Below are 14735 nucleotides of genomic sequence, written 5' to 3' on the forward strand. Positions count from 1 at the left end.
CAAGGGTCTCACGATTCTCCCAGAGTAGCTTTCAGCTGGAAATACCGAAAATTGGAAAAGAAACCAAATCTTACATCTATTCGAACAGACGTTAGTCCATCGCCAGCGAAATCATGGGATGCCTCATGAAGCCGCGCAGACGATACAATGTTGCAGTACTCCGTCGAACGGGCAGTGGTTTCTTTTCTCTACTTTTGCATTATATTTTGAGGGGGGGTTTTCTTCCCACTGGGTTTTCCCTCTTTCCTCCTTTTTATGCATTGTATATGGGTACCTAAAATGGCCGTGTTGCCGGGACTCATTCATTTTGCATCACACTCACCTAAGTTATGCTTAAGGGGGGGTGTTGGTGTACATGCACTTAGACTAGCTGTAGACTAGCTGTGTTGGTGTACATGCACCTAAATTAGCTCCAGTTAACTTATTGCTTGCATGTGGCACATGTACACATAAAGCACACTTAGCTTTAGTTAGCTTTAGTTGTTGCATGCACAACTAAGCTTAACTTAGTTGATTTTATGTATTTATTCTAAAACTCATATTGTAGAATCAATGCGATTTCATTCATTTCTCAATTCTTGCTCGCTTTCTTCCTTCTCTTGCAAGCTTGTTTATTGTTTTGCAGATCTAGATCTATCTGTGTATCTCAAAAATCTTACAGCCAGTCGTATCTTAGGCTGAATATTTTCAAACTTCCTACAGCAGCGCACGGACATCTCTAGCACTAGCAGAAGTTTCTACCGTCGAGTGATGACACGACCCAGAGAAGCCCCCACTGAACCTGCTTTGCATGAAAAACAAAAGAGAGTCTTTATGGCCAACAACGACATCTCCATTGAAGGAATTGATCTGATACGAGTATGGTAAAACCACGTCTAGAAAAGTCTGTTGAGACTTTAATCTCCCGAAATCGGAAATAAGGAGCACGTTATTCTTGAAGTTGTTTATAACCTTGTATAGGGCATTGGGGTCTTCGCAGATGATCACGTGGTCCCGCCCACGGTACCTCCTCAAGCAGGGCTACCTCTCCGGCCATAGCACCAGTTCCCCCTTTATTTCCTCGTAGATGTACGATTCCTCATTCCCCATTATCTGTCTTCCCGGGGGAGGGGGGTGTTTAACAACGAGGCTGAGCGAGGAGAAGAAGTTCGCATAGAAGAGATCAGCGTTGTTGAGTTCGAGGGTTCTAATGATGGAGGAATTTCTTATCTCCTTCGAAGTATCTGGAAGGCCTCACCAACGATCCCAACTATGCCGAGGATCTAGAGTTCCTCAGGATCTCTTTCCATTTCTCTCCTCTAATCGGGACACCGATTTCATCAATGCCCTTTGCTTTATCTGCAAAAATATTCGTACGGATTAATTAATATGGTCTGCCTACCTCTATACATATAGTCAATGGAATGAAATTTGAATACTAGGTCACTCAAAAAAATAAATTCTGATGTGATCTGATCTCAAACAACGCTTCATCAATTCTCAATTCAATAAAATCGAACAACCACAAAGATCATCTCTCCAACACTCCAATAACCACCGCTTGGCTCAGCTGGATCAGCAGAACCCTGAGAAACCTCAGATATTATGGCTCCAAACGCAGAATAGATTCACTTATTTTCTTTTCCAGGTGTCACGATCCACTGGTAAGCGTGGAAAGCAGTAGGCGATCATTCTTCGGTACAGGTAATCGGTTTGATATCCATGGATATGTGTCCTCACTCATATGCACCACGACTCTCTCTCTATCTTCATGCACTGATTCAATCGCGGTTACAGGACAGGCCCTCGACCTCGTTGTCACAAGAATTGCATATGAGATTCTTGAAAGAAGATGATCCTGGGTGGAATGATCCACGTTTCTTCCATATTCAAGAAAATCTGCACCATGCACATAATTTGCAAGAGGTACCAGGATTGATACCCCTCATCTTCCACCAGCCAATTACTCAGCGAGAACAAGGAGTTCTACATGCAGACGCCCGTGGGTGGTCGAAAATCTACCTGGGCTCAGACACCAACTCGACTTGATTCCTCTCTAATCATCTTCAAACGAACTTTAATAATCTAATGGACACACAAAAACTAAAAGAATACAAATATACTCTTTTATTTCCCTCTGCTAGAGGCTTACGGCTAAACGGGCTCTCATACCAATTTAAAAGACTAATGAAATGATTAATTAATTAAATAATGTTATATATAAACATATGTAGTGTTGTTTGAAGATAGGAAAAACATAATTAGTTGATTGAGAGAATATCTCAACCACACACCAATCTAGAAATCAATTAGATCTAAACAACTTTTAGGAACAAACTCTTTTACATAGAAAAAATCACAACTGAGAAAAGTAGGAATTATATTTTCAAGTGAAAGATAATCCATTCTAAATTTTCTTTGCATAAACATCTTTGTGAGAATCATGGAATCTGTTTGGTAGCTAATTAAGTATTAACACATGAGAATACTTAATTATATGAGAATGAGGTGGTGGGAGAAGGTCATATCTAGGGTGATAAAAGCTTTTTCTAGTATTTATAATATCATAAACAATCAATGATGATTTGTCAAGGGTTTTTTTTAGAGTTTCCATTTATGGAGGGCACTAATTTAAAGAGAGGAAAGGCGAGTGTCTGTTTCATGATGGAGCTATTGTTGTATGTAAGCTTAGTTGTGGTTGAGAGCTGGAAATTAACTATTACAAGGTGGAGGTTTGTTTTGCTATGTACTTGGCCAAGGAATCACATGTTCAACATCATCTTTTTGCTAGTGAACTTGTTGTATTTGGTCTTTTGTATGTGTCTTTAGATAGTAGCTTTCTATATTTTTCTCCCCTACCTTGGGTTGTTAATTATGGGTGGCCTCTTTTTACACTCCCCCCTTTGACCCTATTTCTTGAAAGTCTTTTCATTTTCCTCTTTTCTCCATCTAGCTTGCTAAAGATTGGTTTCTCTCTCACTCTCCCCCTGACCTTTTTGCCACTAAAGATCTTGGTGCACTTCTAGTTTTTCCCCTGCTTCTCCTCTAATCCTCTTCCCTAACTACAAATACTCTCTATCGGTTATCCCCTTTAGTTTACTCTCTTTTTGTGCATTTTGCGACATGGCTAGAATGCCTCTCTCCTCTTGTCAACATGGATGTAGGAATAGTCTTTCGAGCCCTGCAACAACCACTGATACATATCGCTCTTCTATCCACCAAACTTGTGCTCAAGTTGTGGCTCACTTTGTTGTCACTAGGGATATCATCCATGAAGGGACCGAAAGAAAGATTTTTAAAGTTGAATACTAAGTTAAACAAGCTAGAAGATTTGAATTCCTCATAGGCAAGTCAAACAAGAAACCAAAGACTAGATACCTAATATAACAAACTCTTCGAAGGCATGTTTATCCTCCTACATGCAAACTATCATCCTATATTGTCATATCAAAACTCTCATGGGAATGGTGTTGACAGATAGTGTAGAAAGTCAGCAAGAAATCATAAAGTAGACAAGCTTAACAAGAAAGTCTGAATTACTGCCATGAAATTGTTTCTCCTCCTACATGCAAACTATCAACCTCTATTTGCATATCAAAACTTTAATGGAAAAAGAACCTACAGATAAGCTAGACTATCAAGAGAAAATGATAATTTACATGATTAAACTAATGGACAAAGTGAATAGGCTTAAGAAGAAAGTCTCAATTCCTACTACGAAATTAACAAACTTTGACTTTTCTCCTTCAACGATGACAATCAACTAGAGCTGAGCCACTAAATCCTATTCGATCTCCCCAACTTATTAGTGAACAAGTGAGTCAAATGTTTCAAGAAAAATTTCTATAATGACACTGCCATTGTCCTATATATTATCTTGACGTTTAATTTATTTTCTGGTTTTTTTTCATTTTGAAAAACATCATAACCTATAAAATAAGCAATTATAAAATTTTGAACTTAAACTACATGTGTTATTTCCAAATGAAAATCTAATCTTACAAAAAAAATCACTCTAATCATTAATTTTTTCGCAGAATTTTACACCTCACAAAAAGTTTGCACGTCCTTAATTTAAGAATCCAAAGTCATAATAAGTCCTAAAATAGTTAACAAAAGTAAAACCCACTTTACTCGCTATTATTTGAAAAAAAAATCTATATTGTAATGATGATTTGTTGAGTAACACACAGGCCGGTAAGAAAATGAAAACGTTCTAAGAAAAGTAGTTCATCTTCAATTATATTTGTAGACTGGACTAAAGAGGGAGCAAACTGTTCCGAGAAGCTAGACAAGTTTGCAACATGATGACATAAAACTATATTACATTCAATCATATCTAGCATAAGTACTCTTTCGTTGTATTCCGTCGTTCCTCTTCTCTAGAAACCTCAGAAGAGAAAACTCTCGTTTGACTTGAAGGGGCACTGCAACACCCATTGTAATTGGACATTACGCGGCTTCTATTTATTTTTAAGCATTAGGTATTCGTAAACAAATTAGATTAGCAATAATGGCTAATCAGTCACAAGTCTACCTACGAGGTATTACTATCTGAGCAGATTGGGTGTGGTTAGGGACGACTACAGGTGATGCGGAGGGACTGACCTGGGTCATGTCCACGTCACGGTGGGGTCCCACTGTTCGAGGATCCACTAATTCTGGTCGCCACCGTCATTATCTCATTTGCCTGCTCCCAACAACACCAGAATATCTCAGCTCTGATCTTGGCTAGAAATGGGTAAATTATAAATTATTTCAAAACATGATATTTAGGTTGTTATAATCAAAACTCACACAGATATATATATATGTAAATATTAAACACCATACACTAAGTTAATATATTATTTTTACATTCATGAAATATACTTTATTCTCATTCATCATTGTTTATACATCTAGTTCATTATATATTACTTTATTTTTATTCAACGATGATGACAGACAACAAGAACACACTGCATTTACATGAGTTCATTAGATATTACTTTATTATCATTCAATAATGATGATGACAGAAAATAACTGCATGAAAATCTGGTTCATTAGCTGTTACTTTATTTTTATTGAGAACAAAGTAAAAGAATGATACTTAATTTTCATATTTAGTAAAGAAAAAGATTAACTCGATTTTCATATTTAATGAAGAAAAAAGATTAACTTACTGCCTAATACTTAATATTCTCCTATCAATATCTTAGGGTAACATCGGCCTGGAGTATGCCGTAAAACTGCTTCTGGTTGGCTAAGAGCTCGTCTTCCTCGGACGTAAGGACACAGGTTAACGGCCCAAGACCCAGAGGCATCTGGCAGAGTGAGAGCCTGCTCCCGATTACGGACCACCAGCAGGGTTATGTCAGGTGGCGTGGTTTTCCTATTTAACAGTGATGAGTCAAACCCAGCATTCGCGGATAGCAGCCAGAGATGGCTGTCCTCACTGTTGGTTTGACACCTGAGTTGATAGGTTTTACCACCTTCGGAAAAAAAAATATCTTAGGGTAACAATGGCATGGCTTACCGTATGTGGGGAGACATTGTAAACGTGCACTTTCCCTGCGTAGAAAATTGTTAAAGGGGCGCAAGGCAGCTGCTCGGCAACCGGCGTGGCAGTCCTGGGATATAAAAATGCAAAAAGCTCCAACATATGGAAATATAAATTCGGAATCATTTCAATAGCAAGAACAAAGGCTACCTATACCTTGAAACATTAAGATTCAGGGAAGATGGAACTGAGCAGCACCGCCGTGGTGGTACATTGGGCTGGCCTATTTGCTCCTAAGGGAAGGACCCTATGGGCTCCGTTGGAGGCAACAGAGACATATCTACACTGCAAAAAAACTGCAATTTATACAAATATAGACTCAAAAACATTGGAACAGTGCGAAGAATAAAGGTTATACCTAAAACCAATAAGATTTGGGGAAGAAGAGGGAACTGTTCAATACTGCAGGTACTGCTTTGGTGATTTGGTGGATTGGCTTCTGGGCAGGTACCCCGTTCAACAGTTGCGCCCATGCTCGTTGAAAAGGAAGGGCCACTGTTCTCTCTGCGATCTGAACCTCTGTTACATGCCCATTGAACTCGATGAATGAAATGTTATTTTATTAAGCGAAATCATCAAGTTTTTATAGAAACAGAGATAGTTTCTTTTATTGATTACATGTACATCCCGTTAGGGGGCCACAAATATAAAATGCGTTCTGTTCACGTGCTTTGCCATGGTGGAAAGTAAAACCATAGTCAGATTCGTCTCAGACCAACAATTACATGCCACGAGAGGCGGTAATAACATTTCAATTTTTGCTGTGCTTTTTGTGGGAGGTGTGTTTTATTTTCAAGTCTGAAGGGATAGATTTGTGAAGTTCTAGAAGCATTTGGGACTCAATTCACATGAGTGAACACAATATATTCTGAAAATCCTTTAAGAAGTAAAATACTGCTATTTCAATTTTCGCATGATTATAAAAAATCAATTATATATTTTTAAATTAGCATAAGAATGTCTATGTCGTTGCTTAATTCGCTAGTTTATTTAAATTATACAATTTAAACTCTAAAAGACCAGAATATATCAACATTAAACATCTATCCACTTAATTTATATATATATATATATATATATATATATATATTAAAATTACAATAAAATAACATTTTTTTTTTCTATAAATAAAAAGAGTTGGATTATAAAGAGTGATTGTTCTTTTTTTTGGTAATTTAAGTTTATGATGATGATGGTTAAGGTTCACCGAGACCAAACTTTGGTCTATCGGAGCTAAGAAAACGAATTATTTAGTTTAATTTAATATTTTATTCCTATGCTCAAAAAGCTTGGAGAGAAGCCCTCCTAGCTCACTATAATTTTGACATCATAAAAGGCTAGGAAGGTTAGTATTGCAAGAGAGATTTTGAAAGTGAGATCTAATGTGGTTGTACGCGGGGCACTCTAAGAGGAAGTGATTTTCATCCTCGATGTTCGTATTCTCACAGAGATGGCAGAACCTTTCCATCCATGGTGTTTTAGGAATTGTCCAATGACCCATTTCACTATGGAGCTCATGAGAGTTTGTTCTAATCTTGGCTATATTAATTTTCTTCTTTGAGCTAGTTAAAACAAAGAGATACTTTTGATCTTCTAGGGTGGGGTTGATGACCTCCTTATAATATCTTAATTTTCTTTTAGTTGCTAAATCTTTCTCACACCACATTTTTTCCTTGAACTTAGAAGTAACAATAGTTTTAATGTTATTAATGTTTTGCAATGCAATATTCTCGTCGATCTCCCAATGGTTTAACCAGGCCCTGGTGTCTTTATACCAGCCTCGCTTGAGCCTTAGGTGGTTTTGGCTGGAATTTAAAGCTAGTTTAGGAAGTCTATGGTCTCCTATGTTATTGAGTTTGTGCTTGTACGATAGAAGCCTAGTCATAGGTAGGCTCTCAATAGAGTAAAGACCCACTTCTATAAGGAGAATAGGATAGGGTGTGTTGCTTTTCATTTTGAGGTTATATGTTATAAAACGCTTCTGTATTTGCTCAATATTTCTCTAGGATTCCCTAGAGATGCTACAACCCCAAACCTCACATCCATATAAGATAACCGGAGTGACTAAAGTTTCAAAGAGTAACTTCTTTCTATCCCACATTACGAGATTTGTCGTTTTACAATTATTTTCAAGACCAAAATAAGCTTTCCACCCCCCATTAATCCTTTTCTCAATGCTATAGTAGTTCCAGTTGAGCTTGTGATGAATATCAATTCCTAGGTACTTGTAGGAAGACACTTCCTCCAAGTTACTATTGTCATACATAAAATTAGCATAAGTGTCCTTCTTGGATTTGATAATTATAACTTTTGTTTTGTCAGTATTAACAATCATACCCATGGTAGAGCAGAAATCCTTAAGAAGACTAAGTTTCTCATCAAGATCAGATGGGCACTTTGCAAGAAGAACGATATCTTTAGCGTAGAGAAGAAGGATGATGACTATCCCAGCTAAGATCGTGCTAGCACATCCTGCTTCCTCTAAACAACCTTTTATCTTGTCGATGTAAATGACAAATAAGGCAGGGGAGAGGGGGCAACCTTGTTTAACTCCGATATTACACTTAATATCTTTCGACCACCCCTCCTTGCTCTTTAACTTGAAAATTACATTCTCGTATAACCTTATAGTGGCAGACCTCAACTCAAAAGGAACCTTTAGCTCTTCTAATCTATTTCATAGGTTGTTTCTAGGAACCGTATCGAAAGCCTTTCTAAAGTCCTCAAAGCAACAGAAAAGATTGGATTTATCATTGCGGCATTCCTCCACAATGATCCTAAGCGTAATGAGGTGGTCCGTTGTTGAGTGTTGCCTTCTAAAACCTGCTTGGCCTTTATCTCGCTTACCTTCACTTTCAAGCCATATGCTCAACTTCTTTTCCAAAATAATACCATATAACTTGGCTAGGAGAGGGCTGATCATAATTGTCTGATAATTAGAGGGGTTATTTGTATCCCCACTTTTAAAAATAGGGATAATGAGGCTTTCAGTCCAATTTTTAGGGAACCCTTGCTTGACTGCTTGATTGAAAAGCTTGTGGATGTGGGGGATGAGGACAGGACCTCCAATTTTTAGGATTTCCACCTGGTAACCTTCAATGTCCTTAGCTTTCCCATTAGCGAAACGATTAATCCCAAAATCAATGTCTTCTAATGAGAAAACTTCTTTTGTAGTGAGCAGGGTTTCAAAGTTATCCATGACATTTGGATATTCATAAAGCTTTTTAAGATAGGAATTCCAGTTGTGTAAAGCAATTTTAATATTATATTTAGTTTTCCTAGTTAGAATCTGCCTCCAGAATTTCTTAGGAGCTACCTTAGAGAGGTGTAAGATATTCTCTTTTCTTTTACGAACATACTGCCTTTTTTTCCTTTTAGTTAGGGCTTTGTATATTTTTATCTTGTCAATTTTTAGGGATTCATCAATAGCTTCCTTGATTGCTCTCCTCGCACTTTTACAATCTTTGTCATACCATGGATTGGTTTTGCTATTTCTTTTATTACTTGAAACTTCAATTGAGAACTTGTTAATAGAATATGAGAGGTTTGTAGTAAAATTATGATAGAGTTCTTCTATGTTGTTTATACTAGATAAATGAATCAAATTAATTTTTAATTCATTTAGAAAGAGATGTTTTTTATTTCTATCAAATATTAAGTTCTTTTGGCTATAAGTATTATTTTCTATGGGATCTCTATTCATGACAAAGTTGAGAGTTACAAGTAAAGGCCTATGGTCAGAGTCAGCCTCGTGGTCATTTAAGATGTCAGAATTTATTATTTCGTTGTATAAAGAGAGATCAAGGATAACATAATCTACCACATTACTACCAAGCCCGTGGATGCAGGTCATCTGGCTAGAATTGGGCCACTTCTTTAGACTATTGCAAATTATGAGATCCTGAGCACTACAAAGCTTGACTAGCTCTGACCCAAACAAATTCTCCCCGCGGTCTTCAAAGATCCTTTTGTACCAGCTAGCCAGAGGAAGATATTTGTCTAACCAAAGAGGATTAGGGTTGGAATGATTGCTTAGAAGGATAGCTTGGTTGCTTGAAGTTCGAGCATTAAAGTCACCCATTAAAAGGATATTACCTTCATTCCTTAGGTTAGAAATATCAATCTCTAAACCATTGTAAGGACTATTTTTATCTAGATTCCTTCACTTATAGAAGTTAGAATTGATGGGGGGAAAATAAAAGATTGCTATGTGTGTCTTTTTATCATAAATGTGTGTGATCTCTATCCAACTATATTGGTTGTAAGGGTCGTTTTTATAAACCCTAGCATGGGGAGAGATGTTTTTCTTAATGTAACAAGTTATACCCCCAATGCCTCTATAGGGATCACTTGTTCGAGGTAGACCATAGTGTAAAGCCATCTATGTTAGGGACCTTAGATTCTTTGTGCTCCCAAGTTTTAACAAGCAAAATAATATCAACATCATTCGAGATCCAACTTAGCTTGGGGCCTTTGTTCCATGAAAAGCCCCGATAGTTCCAAGAAAAAATCCAGAAAATTTTCAAAAACCAAACCAGGTAAAACGACATAATTTTTGTTAAAAAATACAACCTTTTTACATATTTTGTCTTGAACTGTTCCATGGTTATGAGAAAATCGTGAACATGGAGAACATGAAAGTATTTTGTCTTGAACTGTTCCATGGTTATGAGAAAATCGTGAACATGGAGAACATGAAAGCAATCGTTTAATAGTTAAGAAAAATAAAATATTTAGGTGTTGTTACGTCCAAACACACAGGCCCTGGATGATAAAGATAATGGAAATCATCATTACACCGATAACTATAATAACCTATTATTTCAAGTGGCCATGTGAGAGGATATAACTTTCAAGTTTTTTTAAGTGACACTTATAATGGGATGTATATTAACAAAATGATATAATTATCATATGATTTATATACAATAAATTTAATATTGCGAAAGAAATGGAAATAATTTTAGCCTTTAAATATTAAAGATAATTAGTTTGTGTTAATCTTTAGGCTGGAAGATAATGCATTATCAGTTACTATCGAAAGTACAATGACTATTCTTAATTTGGAAGTTGCTACGCTAATGTGTTATAGAAAATGTGGACTTTCTTTAAAATTTCAATAATATTTATTATTTTTCAGGATTAATAAGTAAATTCAAAAACAATTATCATACCATACTATTATTTAGGGTAATATTCTATGAAAAATAATTCTTTAAAACAATATGCTTTCAAGATATAAATTTATTAAAGGGTACATAAATTTTTCATTAACATAACTTATAATTCTCATTTTCTTGGCATTTTTCTCCTTAAGAGTAGCAAAATGATTTACAACTTAGTATGGCATCAACGTCATCACATATGTATATAAAAACATATAAACCCAATTCCTTTTTTTAATTGGAATAGGGAAATTTTATATCAAAAATCCATTCCTGAAAATACAGATATACAACAAAAGCAACAAACGGGTAATTAATTCTACCGAAACCTACTAAGAGGTAGGGCTTATCTTCAAACAAAAAAACCAGAGCCTCCTTACATGACTTGCGAAACTAACATTCAGTTTACATAGTTCCTCCAAAAGACATAAAAAATCTTAAGTCATTTATGGCGCATTAACACTAGCTATGGAGATAAGGTGGTCATCTTTACCACAATCAATTTATTCCATTGGAGGTACTTTGATATTTAAATCCAGATGAGTAACAATATTAGTTCTTACAAAAACCCCAAGAGAGAATTGGCCTATTTGAAGTTGGTTGAGAGGGAATTGATCATTTAGTTGATGAAAAAGAGAAGCAAGCTCATCCTCACTACATGCATCTAAAACCTACATTCCATTATAGATTCCATTTCAATGGTTGAGATGGATATTGTTTAGGTATGATGAAATTGAAATTGAAAAATTTCCTATTACAACTAGCATATTCATTCAACCCACTCTAGTTGAGTTACCTTCCGCTTGTCCCTCTTATCCATATCAAAAAGACTAAAATAAATAGAGGAGTCTACAACCAAAGAAACGACCTAATGATTTCCTCCAAGAATGGACATAAAAGTAGGCACCCAAAATTCATGTCCCAACCCCAAAGATGCCCACAACTAGTTCCAATGTGACCATTACGTGCTACAAAAGCTCCTCAAAAATAAAAGGAGAGAAAATATGCATGGAAGACAAATGAGAGTACAATTTAATCATGTAATATACACAAACTAGCATACACTTGGAACAGATACCCATGCAATAACTTATGTCCTTTAACGAGAATAGAGAGACCCCAATTAACGTTCATAGAGAGAAGGAGGGAGGAATAAAAACTTAGAGGACTGGAGTGAGGACACTTGTCTTAAGAATTCCCACACAACAAAAGGGACTTGATACACTTACAAATGACTGGAGGACAATATCCTAAAAATGGCACACCTCGACTAAACAACAATGGTGGAAAATGGAGAACAAAAAGACCACGGAAACTTTTCTACCAAAGAGAGGACCAAGCATATTGGACCAACAACCCAAACAATTCAATTTCCATCTTCATATAGAGATCTTTAAGATTAATACTTCCTTTCTTATCACAAAGGACATGGTTAATACCATTAGTTGCTGAAATCCTCCCATTGATAGAAGCATAGAGAGTGGTTATACTTGTACATTCCCGTAAAGAACATTGAGGACATAGTTTCTTATATCTCCATTGCACACGTAATTAGTCTTGTTCACACCACCTATCATGATAACATAATGTCACATTGAGCATCGAAAGCTTGGCACCCCACATATCCATTTCAAATGACTTGCTCGAAAATGAATTGACTTCAACATGACTAGTTCACATAATGAATTCCAATGCTACCATTAGTGCACATTCATTGTGGCTACATCTATCAAACCATCTCACCAACTACAATGACTAAAACTCACATTTACGAGAAACTACATCATATTACTGTGAACCTGGAAGGTGTAATAAAAACAACCTCGTGATTTTTCCTATTTTAAATATAAAATTGAACATAAAAAAAATACGTGAACATAATTTTATTTAGTGATTTCCTATTTGAAAGTTAAACGTGACCTTAAAATCAATTAAAATTTATGAGTAAAGTCGATTTTGTTGAGTGACAAATCAATTTTAAAATAAATTAAAAATGATAAGTAAAGTCAAAAGTCAAGTTTCTTAAAAGACAAATTACGGGTAACTGTTCTTCTGATCCTGTTTTAATCGTGTTATATGATGGATTAAATAACTAGATGACTCCGTCGCACATGTAAAATATGATATGGAAAACTTAGGTAGTGTGCCCTTCTTTTACGTTTAAGGAAAAATTATTTAAAATAAAGAATTTGGCTTATAGAAAGTAAAATTATTTAAAATATAAAAATTTGGTATAGAGAAAGTGAAAGTATTTAAAATATGTAAATTTAGTCGATAGTTCAATTAAAAAAAAAACAAGAAGGAGATTATGATTTTAATCCTAGTAAATTAAACTATAAAATCCATTGAAATTCCTTAATTGCAACTAGTTGAAAAGGGGTTTTCTGCATAGGCTGCCTAACCTGATATGTACACACCAGTGTTAAAGAAAATTCAACAAATCTATTATTTCAGGTATTTCTCTTAGTTGTTTGGTCGTTGGGTTATTGGCCTTCATCCATCTCGTGGCTTATGTAGTAACATAATGGGGTTGTAGGGTTAATTGCTTTATCGTATGGGTTATTCTTTCGCGATTTATGGAGTTATATTAGTATGTTAAGACGGAGACAGAGTTTAATTTTTGGGAGATTTGTGGATCATGAATAAAATATTTCAAGTCATGGGAGAGAGTGAGGATGTGGAGTAGTGATTACATTGTTTTTGCATTTTCTAATTTTTAATAAGAAAAAGAAATATATTGAAGGAATGGTAGTTAAAGAGTGCCATGTTGAAATTTGCATCAGTTTTTATGGTTGTTCAAGAAGCTTCGGCCCTTAATGTTTCCTTGAAAGAAGATGCTTTCAAGGTTTATTTATTTTTAGAATAGGGTCTGGTTTGTAGATTTAATGGGTTTTGGCCATGATTCACCCATCTCCACAAGTAGATCCCTGATACATGTAAACTCCTATTGACTGATGATGTAAATATTTACCCTTTGGCTTGGGGTTTTTATATTGTGGTTTTTGATAATATAGAGGATAAGGTGGATCCTCGTTTGTAGGGTAGTGCTAGCCTTTTCATGAAGCCCTGGTCTCACTCTTTTGATCTAGTTATGGTGTCAATCTCAACGAATCCTTTTTGGATAAGGTATGGTGTCAATCTCCCTGAATCCTTTTTGGATAAGGTTCCAGAACCTTCCCCTATATCTTTTGATCCTTCAAACATTATCTTCCATTCGTAATGCATTAGGGAAGTTTTATTGCCACAACCCATAATCTGTAAATTTTTATAAAACCACTTATGATCGAATACGTGTTGAGATGGATTTCAACAAGGGTTTTCCTACTAAGATTAATCTGGAAATTCCAAGACTATGTATGGGTTTAGAAGCTGGATTATGAAAATGTTTCATCTTGATGTCAAGCATGTTATGACTGGATTATGAAAATGTTTCATTTGGATGTCAATCATGTTATGAAATAGGGCATGTAATAAAAAACCACTGAAAGAATTGCAAAAAAACAGAGTTCAAAAGAATAACAAGAGGCCCAAATGGGTCGAAGGAGCTTAGAGAGAACATTATACATTATATAAAGAAGAAGAGATTCGAGGTAAGAAATAATTAAAGGAAAAACAAGAAAATTTATTGACAAAGAAGATTCACTAAAGGAAACAAAAACGAGTCAAGAAGATGTGTATGAGAATCCCCGGATTTAACGACAATGAAAGCGCAATGTACCCTAGTGAAAGTCTGATCCCCCTCAAAATCCTCAAGGAAATCAACTAGAAAAGCGACTTCTTGGGCATATCAGACCAATAAGGAAGAAACGAAAGACAACAATGCTCACACATCAAAGGGTCAGATACCAAAAATGTGAGTCGGATTCAAGTGGGGAAGAAGGTCAAAAAATAATTTGCTAAGGAAAACAAGAAGCCAATCAAAATTAAATAAATATAGTGAAAATGGAATGTAAATGTATCTCGATCTTAGGAGTGTTTTGGAAAACGTTTAGTTGGAATAGGACTAAAATTTGTGTATCATGGGACAATTACTTGAGGGATTGGAT

The 14735-nt window shown here is 35.7% G+C and overlaps 1 pseudogene; it reads right to left on the bottom strand.

Moving 5' to 3' along the window:
• Positions 1-1272: 1272 nt before the first annotated feature.
• LOC149226862 (putative CoA ligase CCL7) overlaps positions 1273-14735 on the bottom strand; it is a 63767-nt pseudogene continuing 50304 nt past the window's right edge.

Source organism: Pinus tabuliformis, chromosome J (assembly GCF_031772625.1).
Source record: "Pinus tabuliformis cultivar Carrire ecotype Pingquan chromosome J, CPIR1, whole genome shotgun sequence".
Classification (NCBI taxonomy): domain Eukaryota; kingdom Viridiplantae; phylum Streptophyta; class Pinopsida; order Pinales; family Pinaceae; genus Pinus; species Pinus tabuliformis.